The 12,616-nt window shown below is 37.9% G+C and overlaps 1 pseudogene; it reads left to right on the forward strand.

Moving 5' to 3' along the window:
* The first annotated feature begins 470 nt into the window (after window positions 1–470).
* LOC110577353 lies at window positions 471–10,442 on the forward strand (annotated as a pseudogene).
* Window positions 10,443–12,616: the final 2,174 nt, after the last annotated feature.

Below are 12,616 nucleotides of genomic sequence, written 5' to 3' on the forward strand. Positions count from 1 at the left end.
AGTCAGATAATCTGGCTCTCTAGGCCTGGACAATAAAAAAATACCCTTGAATTGATCACTCTGTTACGATAAGGGATATCCCTGCTCAGAACACTCAGTTTTGGATGAAAAGCAAGAACCAAAAACAAACCCAACAATGTATGGAATATTCAGCTATGGAAATATTTGGGGGAATTTAGAGAAGGAATTAAAGTTTATTGTGTAGACGTCCATGAAAAGGGAAAACTAAATAGGAGAAAGAGAAGGAGAAACAGGAGAAGGTAAATAAGGAGAAAAGTTTCTGCCCCGTGTGCCAGCTTAGATGGGGACTGAAATCCTATGGTTTATACTTCTCTCTATAGTCCATTTCCTGAGTTCATAAAGTGAGCAGGCATGTGGGTGTTCAGGTCATGAATCAAAGAGCTACGAAGGAGCATTTCCCCTTGCACTGATGAAATGGCTAACATGACAAAGAATTGCACCCAGTGACAATGAAAAATAAATGCTATGGAAGTGGTGGTGGGGAAAGTTCTCTGGGGACAAATGCTGGAGAGGACCTGGTAAGTGAATTAATTTGACCTCTTACAGCCTTAGGACTATCAGCTGGGCTTGATTCTTATTCTACTCCAGGGTCACTTACTTTAGTAACAGAAGTAACCTATAAAGGTTTGGAATTCTCTAGCAATTTGGCCCACCTCGAAATATGCATTGCACTGTCACAGTGTCCAGAAATTGGCAAGGAAAAATAACATTACCTACTGATGCTGTATTCCTTATCACCCTCGGAGCAATGGTCTCATTTAAAATTGAAATAGGCAAGCAAAAAACTTGTTACTCAAAATAAGCGTTAAATAAGATTTTAAGGCTAAAGAAACACATCATAACTGAATTCAAGAGGAGCTAAGGCAGAGACTTGGCTGCTAAACTCCTAAAATTGGAAAGTGGAAATTAGGGTTTGGAAGAGGACACATTACAACTACTGTCTACATCCTTCCCACCTCAGCTACTTTTCTTTCATTTTGCCTAATCCAGTGGTCCCAGGCCACAGGGTTTAAAATTACTTTTACCCAGGAAGGTGGTATAGAAGACTCAATGCTAAGCAAATGAAACGTATGAATTCATGAACTACTTTTAAAGGAAAAGATATTTAGTTCTATTTTAGAAATGCTATTGAGGGTATCACTGGTTGTTTTAGGACACAGATTATTTGCTTTGCAATGTCATGGTAAACATTCCACATTATTGTTTTTATAGAAGGAGGAAAAATATTCTCTCATCAGAGAACAGTAATATTAATATAAACCATTTTATTATGTTCTACGTTGTAACAAGGGCAGCAATGATTAAGAAATAGTTTTCTTTTTTTAGAAGAAACACATAAATTTCTTAAAGAATTCTAAAAAACACATGATGACCTTAGAGAGTGTCTGTGTGTGTATCTGTGTGTGTGTGCACGTGTGCACATGAGTGCTGATAAGTATATTTTAACAAGTATTTATTGTGCACCTTTTGTGCCAAGCACTGTGACATCTACTCAGAGACCTCAGATACAAAGTGGATTCTATACAAAGTGGATGAATCTTTGACCTTGTGGATTTTATAATCTCATGAGGGAAGTATATATTAAACAAAAAAATAGAAGGAAATTCCTGGGTGCTTTGGGAGCATTTGTGCAATTTCAGGCATAGTTACGGTCAAATACAGTAGGTGTGTGGTGGTAGAATGCATTAAAAATGGTGGACTTTTTTCCTTCTGAATACCTCAAAGTAAGCATGATTATTGCTCGGATAAGATGGAAGTAAACATAAGTTCTTTTTTATTTTCTACCAACATAATGCTCATCTCTCAGTTATCTCTACTAATGGGGAGGTGCAGAGTGTGGAACATCCAGAATGCCTGATATCATAAAGTCATGAATGCTTGCAAACAATTTATATGCTATATATTTTAGTAGCTTCACCTTCCTGGTAATATTTTGCTTCAGTGCACATTAAAATTAGTTTGCATTCTCTGTGTACACACTATCTAGATGATAAGAAAGATGTCCAGGAAGTATGCAGTATGGTTAGCAATAGCCCTTTCAATAGATAATACACAGAGCAGACAATTTGTATGTGCTTAACACACAATTGGCAGTACATGAATCTGTTGATATGATTGCAAGGCTAGCAAAAATGTTATTTCTATTAGTATGGTCTATATTTTATCTTCCCTTAACCACATTTAAGAGAACCTAAAGCAACTTACATCTGAAAGCATATGGCAAACCTTTGCTTATCTATTGCCAAACAGAAATAAAACTATCTACGGACTGATATCAGTCACTAGAGATGAACAGATTACAAAATTAGGTAATTGACTTTTCTCTAAGTTTTCTGGTAGCTGAGGAAAAACAAAAGCAAATTTCACTAAATTTTGGTTAAGGCAATGTACTACTTTTATCATTGGAATTAAAAATAATGCGTATATTAGAAAATTTCAAAACCCTAATTTAAAAAAAGTACAAAAATTAACAATAACTTCATCAACCAGAGGACAGTGCTGTTAATATTGTATAGACTTTCTTCAAGTCTTTAACAACCATTTTCTTTTATAACAAATTTGGTCATACATTATGATTTTCTATTCTATTTTCACTTTTTATTTTCTTATATATCCTATTCTTTGAATATGTGATTTTTTTATATTATTTATCAGTACAGTTAAATATTTTATTTAGGGGTACCTGGGTGGCTCAGTCGGTTAAGTGTCTGACTTCGGCAAAGGTCATGATCTCAGGGTCCTGGGATCGAGCCACACCTGGGGCTCCTCACTCAGCAGGGAGTCTGCCCCTCTCCTCTGCCCCTCCTCTTCCTCTTGCTCTCTCTCTTTCTCCTCTCTCTCAAATAAATAAATAAAAATTTTAAATATATATATAATGTCATAAAATGGGGTTTTTTTGGTAATCAGTTGATATAATCAAATAGTTTTATCCTTTGATATATTTATTTTACAAAGTCATTAGTTCAGTAAATATTTGTTGTGAACTTATTATGGTTAAAGGCAGTAATATATGTGTGATAAGAATATTAACAGTGGAAAAAAAGTTTAAAAATCCCTGACCTTATGTTGCTTATGTTTTGGAGGAGAGATATCAGCAATAAGTAAGTCAAATGATAGTAGGTTATATGGTACTAAATGCTGTGCAGAAAAAATAAAGAGAGAAAAGAAGTTGAAAGTGCCAGGAGTGGTATGTGTGTGCTTCATTGTTTTAAACAGAATGGACAGAGAGACTATGACTGAGAAGGAAATATTTGCATGAAGAGGTGATAGAATGAGCCATGCAATAACTGGGAAGGGCGTGTCTTAGGTAGAGACAGCGCAGAAGGAAAAGACATGTACTAGTTCATTCTGAGAATAGCCGAGAGGTCACTGAGTTAGAAGAGAGGATTGAAAGGTGAATTCAAAAACAATACTTAAGGTGGGGGTGGGGGCGGGGGGGGGAGATTATCAAGTAGGGCCCATTAAGAAGCTGTATGATTCAAAATCACCGATGGGATTTTCATTAAACGAGGGCATTATTTGCATTATATTTTTAAAAGGTTGCCTGGAAAGAGATGAAAGGTCAGCAAAGGCAAAAGCCATTGCGATAATCCAAGTAAGAGATGATGAGAACTTGGCTTAGGTGGTGGAGGTAGAGATGTTGAGAAGTGGTTAGGATAGAAATACATTTTGTAAATACAAATGACAGAATTTGCTTAAGAGATTGTACTTGTTGCAGAAAAGAAAAAAAAAGAGGAAGTCAAAGAAAACTCTTAAGCTTTTGGCATAAGCAACTAGATAGGATACAGTTGATATTTACATAATAGAAAAAAGGAGGGGGAAAAACAAGTTTGTCACAAGTGGAGATCAGTTCAATTCTGAACAAATAAGTTTGATAAACTTCTCATCTAAATGGAGATGCATTGTGGGCAGCTAGATATAGTTCAAGGAAGAGGTCTGAGCAGGAGATTTAAATATGAGACTCATTACCATATAGACAATGCTTGAATTTGAAGACATCATCATGGTAGCAGTATAGGTTTGAAGAATCTTGTAGGATGTGAGGGCAATCTGGCTGTGGCATCTGTCACCTGAGTGATTGCCAGGGTTGATTTGGCTGATCTGTTTGGCTAGGCAGGTGTCCTCTTACTCTCTCATCATTCCACATGTATCCCTCCCAAAGTTGCGCACTCAGTGGAAGAAGATGGCCTTCCTCTATAGAGGAGGACCATTCTGTGATCAAAGGTAGACAAGAAGCTGTGTTACCCTACTCGAACATCCAAACAAGCTCTGAAGGTCCATTTGTAGGCAAAGGTAGGGGAGTCAAGCTTCTCAGACTCCAGACACATCCAAATGAGGCGCTGCATTTGGCAGTCTGCCTTTATTTAAAAAAAGTCCACTGGAGGGATAAGAGTGTTTCCTACAAGGCAAGTATAGGCAGTGTTTCAATGAACAGGGACGAATTGTGGCAATTGCAGCAGATAAGATAAATAAAAATAGGACTGGGAAATGACCATTGGATTTAACAACATGGAAGTTGTTGATGACCTTTCTCTCTCTCTCTCTCTCTCTCTCTCTCACACACACACACACACACACACATACACACACACATACACACACAACTGCTCCCCACCCGTCACTCCCTGTAGTGGAGCTGAAAGGAGGACAGGAATTAGACAGACAAATGCTGTCAAGAAGTTTTTTGTCAATAGGAGCAGAGCAATGGGGTGGTACCTAAAGACTGTCATAAGATGAAAAAGAGGAGTATTTGTGCTTATAAGATGGAAGAAATTAATGTCATTTGTCGTGCTGTTGTGCATGATCCTTATGGATTGTTCTTATAAAGAGAAAAACTTAGTGACACAGGACAGAGACAGTGAACTTTCTGAAGCAATGGTCATGAGCAAGTGGGAGACATGGAACCTGAAGTGCACATGAAATTTTGCCTTTGATGGGTGCCTGGGTGGCTCAGTTGGTTAAGCGACTGCCTTCAGCTCAGGTCATGATCCTAGAGTCCCAGGATCGAGTCCCGCATCGGGCTCCCTGCTCAGCGGGGAGTCTGCTTCTCCCTCTGACCCTCCGCCCTCTCATGTGCTCTCTCTCTCTCATTCTCGCTCTCAAATAAATAAATAAAATCTTAAAAAAAAAAAAAGAAATTTTGCCTTTGATCAAAATATAAACAGTTCATCCATAGTAACAGGAGGATAGGAAGGATTAGGGGGGACCAGGTCATAGTGTCTGGGGGATGTTGGAAGCAGTTGGGAAAAATTCTTGTTTGGATTGCCTACATTTTCTATGGAGGATGAGGATAGATGAGAAACTATATCAGATTCAAGGGAAGAGGAAAAACTATAAAATAATAATGCAGGAGATTGGGAGAGTAAATTGGGAAATGTGGTAGGATTTACCAGGAAGGGTAAGAATACATTTAAGGCTATTGGTCATAGATTTGATCTGATTTAATGTAGATTTCCCTCAAGAGAGGTAGATTCAATCAGGCTTGGGATTTTTAAGTGAGAGAGGAGTAAGGGAGCCGAAGACAAATGTAAGTGAATATTTATAACAATGGACTGTGGATTCTTAACTGATCAAGTAACATGTAAGGACATAAGTGAGTTGTGGTAAGACTGGCAGATTGTCAGTTCTGTTTATTTCATTTATTAGTTGGAGTCATTGTGACATAACTAGATGAATAAAGCTGGAAATTCAGGAGTTTGGTGTCAGAAACTGGGTTGTTTTACATTAATATTGTTGAAAGCTTGCAGCTGATATGACAAAGGGTGAGTCACTAAGGTAATTTAACAAACCAGGAGGGCGGAGAGACAGGATGAAGCAAATCCCTCTAGTATTTTGAACTTAAAGCTGTTTAATATAGAGAAGTCGAAACTTACATCGTTATAGGATGGATTGGGGAAGGAAGCACCAAGAAATCAAAAAAGTCAGGAATCACAGACAACTCTCACCAATGTTCTCAGTCATCTGCAGCATGAAAGTGGGTGTTTTTCAGGAAAATAGCTGGGAGCCACTGGCAAAACCTCACATCCTACAAAATCCACCCGTCTGTCTGCTGCAGCCACAGAAGTTATGATTGCTTCTGCTTCTCTTCCACATTCAAATTCTCACATGATTTCCTCAAATTGGCAGAATGTAGTTCTCAAGCTTCCAGATCCAGTAACAGACAAGAAAGCATAAGGACTAAATTGCCAACAGAAAAATAGGTACAGTTTACCCCTTCGGCGATGCTTCCATCATAGCCTCAAATGCATATTTAAATTGAAACAACCACACCAGCAACAACGTGTGCGGGGCACATGGATTGGAGCCATGTTACTCGGGTCCCCTCCTCTTCAAAGTCAAACTTTGTTGTCCAGATGTTGTGAGTGCTATGAGGCCTTTCAGGGATTGCCTCTGCGGCAGAGGGTTACTTCACTCAATATTCTGTCCCTCCAGGGGAAGTGCACACACAGGGGCTTGTCATGGAGAAAGTCTAGGTGATTGGGAGCCAACATCTGATGAGTCTGCTAAGCCATTCCGATCCAGAGCTCACCTTGGGAGCTGACCTCTGACCATTGCAACTCAACTTTTCCCTCTGACTCATCTTGTTTCTTCCCTTTCTCTTCCACAGGTGTTGATCCAAAAAGGATTTCCTAATAAATCCAGAATACTAAACTTCATAATACTCTCTTAAACCCAGACTGCAGCATCATACTTCCATAGTGGGATACAACTATGTTTGCTAAAATAAATCCGTTCACATGGAACAAAAAGGAAGAAAAGAATTCCATTTATAACTACATTCATCTGAATTATGATTATTCTTCAGGCACAATTAATTTTTTTAATATTTTATAATTTAAGACTTAACTGTATGATTGTTCACAAGCAATGTTTTTATATGAAGCAGTTACAGTAGGAGGAGAGGAAAATAAATAGACAATTAAGTACAAGTCAATTTGTTATTTACAAATGAAATAAGAAAGGTAAATATACATAACTACTGCAGTATTTGTTGTTGCAACTGGCCACTAGGCTACTGTTGAATTTGATAACTTTGTTCTTCCACTGTTCATTCGATCTCTCTGTTGCCCTCAGCATCACAGCTGATCATGTTTTTAAACCACACCACACGTTCATGAAACTTCTGACACATTCTCTACTGTTCCTATATGTGTTGGGCTGCTATAGGCTCTGATTAATAATGAACACTTGCTATGAAGTAATATTCTGGGGTTGAAAACCCTGTTTATCCATATTGTATAAGGGACAATCTGGAGACTCATCTCAGCCTGTTCAGTATTTTTTTTTTTGGTCTATTTGTTCAGAGGAATGAGAAACATAAAACATCCGTATGAAAGCTTAACTTTCCCTCAAATGGAACCATTATGTCCCCAGAGGGAATTATCTTTCTCTTATCACCCAAGAATGATAAACTAGTAGAAACCAATATTGCAAATTTGGAACACAAAATTTTGTGACATATTAGTGTAATGGTGAGGGAGCTAATGCTATTCTACCTATTGGTTTCTAGATCAATAGTTATGGAAGAAGGAACATCCTCTACAGTGCCAAGTCAGAGAATATAACACATCTCATAGGATAGCATTTAGTCTGTTTTTGCTCACAACACTTCTGACACCAAGTGGGTGTGTTTTTCTCTCACATCAACCAATTCTCCAGTTATTCAGACACCAATTAGGTGTCCAACCATTCCATTTAATTCTGACACTAACTCCCCAGAATTAATGCAGAACCTACATCAAAGGGTCTCAGTAAAAGGCTCAGTCTCCAAAGACTGTCTCCCACTTCAGACACCACTCACAACTCTTGGAACTCCTGTACTTCTGAGTGACAGTCTATAAGTTGGGGTTCCCATGATTCCAGCTTCCAGTTTGATACTTTGCTAGAATGAAGCACAGAATTCAGGAACACTCTTTGCTTAGATTCACCAGTTTATTATAAAGGATACAATTCAGGAATGTTATTTATTTCCTGTTAGTTCTCTTGTGTAATGAGAAATTTCAGCCATCCACAAATTCTTATAGTCATTTCCACAACAATATTGCATTGCAGAAGCTATTTCTCTCCAAAATCCTTGCCTTTAATAGACACTTTATTCCAGGTAGATGTACACAATAATTTAATGAGCTATTTTTCCATGCATGTCATGAATTATCAATATTTATTCCTGTGTGATAGTGAGATCATTATCACCATCAAATATGAATAAGTCAGACACCTGCTCAAATTATATCTTTTTTTTTTTTTAAGATTTTTATTTGACAGAGAGAGAGAGACAGCGAGAGAGGGAACACAAGCAGGGGGAGTGGGAGAGTGAGAAGTAGGCTTCCTGCAGAGTAGGGAGCCCGATGTGGGGCTCGATCCCAGGACCCTGGGATCATGACCTGAGCTGAAGGCAGACGCTTAACGACTGAGCCACCCAGGTGCCCCATTTTTTTTTTAAAGATTTTATTTATTTATTTGAGAGAGAGAATGAGATAGAGCATGAGAGGGGGGAGGGTCAGAGGGAGAAGCAGACTCCCCGCCGAGCAGGGAGCCCGATGCAGGACTCGATCCCGGGACTAGATCCCGGGACTCCAGGATCACGACCTGAGCCGAAGGCAGTCGCATAACCAACTAAGCCACCCAGGCGCCCCTAAATTATATCTTAAAATCTTTCAGCAAGGACCACTTCAGAGACAAATAACAGTCAAGAGTGTAACAACGCCAATTAAAAAAAAAATTAATCACTCTGGATATTTTCAGCTGGAAGTGACTTAATACAGAGAATTAGGGGCAAACAAAACCATTGGAAGGGCTACACCATTTCAGAAGCCCAGAAGTGCTAGAATCACAGGAAGTTTTCCCCAAAAACCTCAGTGGTTGCAGCGCTGAAGCAGACGAGTCACTCCTAAAAACAAAATTTTATGTCCACCATTTTCTAAAAGCCTGGAGGAGGAGGCTCCTCATCACTGTTGCCAATGGAGTAATAATGGTTCCGGTTTCTTTTCCCACCCAAGCTTGCATTTCATTGACAGATATGTAGTTACCACGCTTTTTAGTCCTTGTGATAAAAGAATAGAAGGGGCTATCTTAATTCCCAACAGACAATTTAACACAGGTATTAGAACCCTTCAGTTATGTGAGGAGTAATGTTAGAAAGAGGTACAATGAGCAAAAGCTAAACCTTTAAGGAGTAAAGGAGATACCACAGACTAGATTAAGTTTTTAGTTCTTAAAAAAATATTTCTTAAAGCTTATGTCACTTCTCTTTCCATAGGAAATGTTACTGGCTATTTTTCTCTTGTTTTGTTCTATCACTGTCACATTGCTGACTTTATGAAAATCAATTAGCAGTTCTCACTTGTCTTATTTGTTCTGATAGAATTTCAACTACAAGTAAATTAATTGTGCCTTGAATGTTCAAACCCTGAATATTTTAAAGAAACTTCTGCTAAAACTATATCTGCTTAGAGAATTTTTAAATATAAAACTGACAGCTTTTTTATTTTCTAGTCTTGCCATACTGTTTTTCTACCTCTCCTTCTACGGCTCCCCCTGCTTGTGCTCTCTTGCTCTCTCTGTCAAATAAATAAAGTCTTTAAAAAATAAAAATAAAAATAAAATAAAATGTTACAGGCCCCGAAGAAACACAGGAGTGTGGCATAAACATGTGGAAATAAAAGAGAGCAAGATACCCGGGCGCCTGGGTGGCTCAGCTGGTTAAGCGACTGCCTTCGGCTCAGGTCATGATCCCGGAGTCCTTGGATCGAGTCCCACATCGGGCTCCCGGCTCAGCAGCCTGCTTCTCCCTCTGACCCTATCCCCTCTCATGCTGTTTCTCTCTATCTCTCAAATAAATAAATTTAAAAAAAAAAGAGAGAGAGAGCAAGATATATGAGCCTGAAGCAAACAGTCTCAAGATTAAAACCTAAAATGGGAGAAAGATGACAGTGAAAATGGAGTCCCTCAGTAATCTTCCCACTTATTTTTCCAACGTAACGCACAGATGGCCCATCTTACCATATCCTAGTTGATATCAACTTTAACAACTTTTCCATTAAAGCCAAACAGGACTAGTGCAGTCAATAATGGACTGTCTGTATGTTGTGTATCATTGTCTACTTGTGACTCACATACTTATATCACTCATATGACTGTGTAATGCCTGAAATTGAGAATGGGAGCAGAAGTATCATAGCCTCTAAGGGCTCCCATGGATCCAAGATTTGTACTAGTACCAGGCAGGGGCAAAGGAACCCATGCAGTTGAATGGTTGGCACAGAGGGTAATTCAGCACAAGTGTTACATTATGGCCACAGGACCTTAAATGAAGAATCTGGAATATCCCTGGAGTCCTTATTATGTACATTTCTAAACATAGGAACAGCATCAAGCAAATGCCATGTGATAATAGAGCCCCTCTCTTCCAATTCTTCTGAGATAAAGTTGTCTGGCTTCCTTTGGCTGAATTTCTCTTCTACTAGTTCATCAAATATGCTGTAGTGTGAATTATCATTCCAGTCACCCATTTGCTTTGTTATGAGCTAATTGAGCATGGTTAAGTTCACTCACTTCTTGATGCTGTTTTGAAAAGATATTTTGTCTCGTTTGAAAATTTGTTGCATCATTTTATAAATCAGACGCGCTGATGATTGCTAATATAATTTAACAATCTTTGCTTTCTATTAACCAACTCCACAAATATTTATTCAGTCCATACTATGTACTTAATAAGATATGGTCCTGCTCTCAAGATAATCATTATGTTGGGGAGAGAAATATGTAAATGAAGAAATGCAGGACTCAGGGGAAGGTGATGGATATATAAAGAAGGAAAGAATGATATCTTTCTACTTGATTGGGATGGAGAGGGAGGAAAGGCCAGAGGTGGCAATGTTTGAATTAATGTTTAAAAATGAATAGGTGCTTGGCCAGTAAATGAGGCATAAAAGATGAAGCATAAGAAGCTGTCTGAACAAAGGCATGGAGACATGAGTCTTTCATGGAATAAATGTGCTTGCTCCGTTCAGATAGCCACAGGAAGGTTTTTATGACTAGAAGATAGAAAATAACAGGGGAAAGCAGTCTGTACCCATATCTTAGATTCCAGAGGCAGGAGGGGGGGAGGGATGCTAAAGGGTATGTACTTGATCTTGAGATCCTTAGGGAGTAATTAAAATCGTAAGCAGAGTGGATAAAATGATCAGATTAGAATTTTTAAACATGTAGTAGAAGAATAGACAAATAGATTTCTGAAACAGAATAGAAATTCTATAAACAAACCTATGTATTTACGGTGAATTGGTAAATTACAGAGATGGTACTTTAAATATGTGGGAAGAGGAAACTGTATTAGAAGGCTGAATAGTCTACAGTCATTCCTCAAGGGTTAGAATTCTATTAAGATCTATATGAATTGGGCAAAAACAAGGCCAATAAGGTGAGATTAAATTGAAAAGTAAATGGCAGAACTGTCGTTCAGTAAATATTAAGGGATCTTTATACCATTATAATGGCAAGTTGGCTACCTACCTAAAAATTACTTAGATTCGTATTTCTCACCATTCATGAGAATATATTTTAAGTGGATCAATAACCTAAACTTTTTTTAAATTCTGGAAGTATTAGGAAAAAATATAGAAAAAATGTTTAGACAGAGAAAGCTTTCTTAAATAAGAAGCAGAATGAAAAAATATAAAAGATTTGTAAGTTTGAAAATGCTACAATTTGTAAGTATGAAAATGCTACAATTATGGATTTCTGTGCAAGGCATCCCACCTAAATGAAGACAAATGATTGACCAGAAGATTATCCAGTATATATAACAAGTAATGGCAAGGGTGTGGGGGGTGGAAAAAGGTATTCATTTGGTGCTCATAGAAGTGCAAACAGATATAACCATTTTAGACCACAGCTTGGCAGGATCCATTAAAATAAAAATGACAGATATTCTGTGAACTCATTTCTGTTTCTTGGTTATGTGTAGGCATCCTACAGGTAACTTACTTTAAAATACTTCAGCATGAAGAGTGTGATGTAAATGCACAAAGGAGCAGTTACACCTATGTGCAAGGAAGCATATGGAAGGATATTTATTGTGCTGCTATTTGAATACAAAAAAAAATCAAAATAACCTACATATCCATCAAAAATGTTTGAACTATGCTATGTCTATACTATGACATATCATAAGCATTTAAAAAGAATGAGATAGAACTATTATTTACATGAGAATAACTCCAGGAGATATTGTTAGGAGAAAGAAAAATTACAAAAACAGGTACATTGTGATGTCTGTTTTAAACCACAAAACTATATAACTGTTTATCTAGGAATTTGCATATATTAATGATAAAAGGTTTGAAAATGATGCCTTCCTATTTCTAGTAACAGAATTCCTCCTAGGGAAAATCAATGTCATAGGACTGGATTGTGGCTCACTCCTCTCCATCCACTACTGTGAATGGATACATGCTCCTGGTTGGACCAATCAGGATGTGCTTATCCCCTTTGCCATGGTCATTAGTTTTAAGCTGGGTCGTTGAACGTAAGACAATTAGTCTTAACCAGAGATTTTACTGGACAGTTGTATTTTCCTGTGGGAGAAATGAGG

This window comes from Neomonachus schauinslandi, chromosome 6, assembly GCF_002201575.2.
Source record: "Neomonachus schauinslandi chromosome 6, ASM220157v2, whole genome shotgun sequence".
In the NCBI taxonomy this organism is placed as follows: domain Eukaryota; kingdom Metazoa; phylum Chordata; class Mammalia; order Carnivora; family Phocidae; genus Neomonachus; species Neomonachus schauinslandi.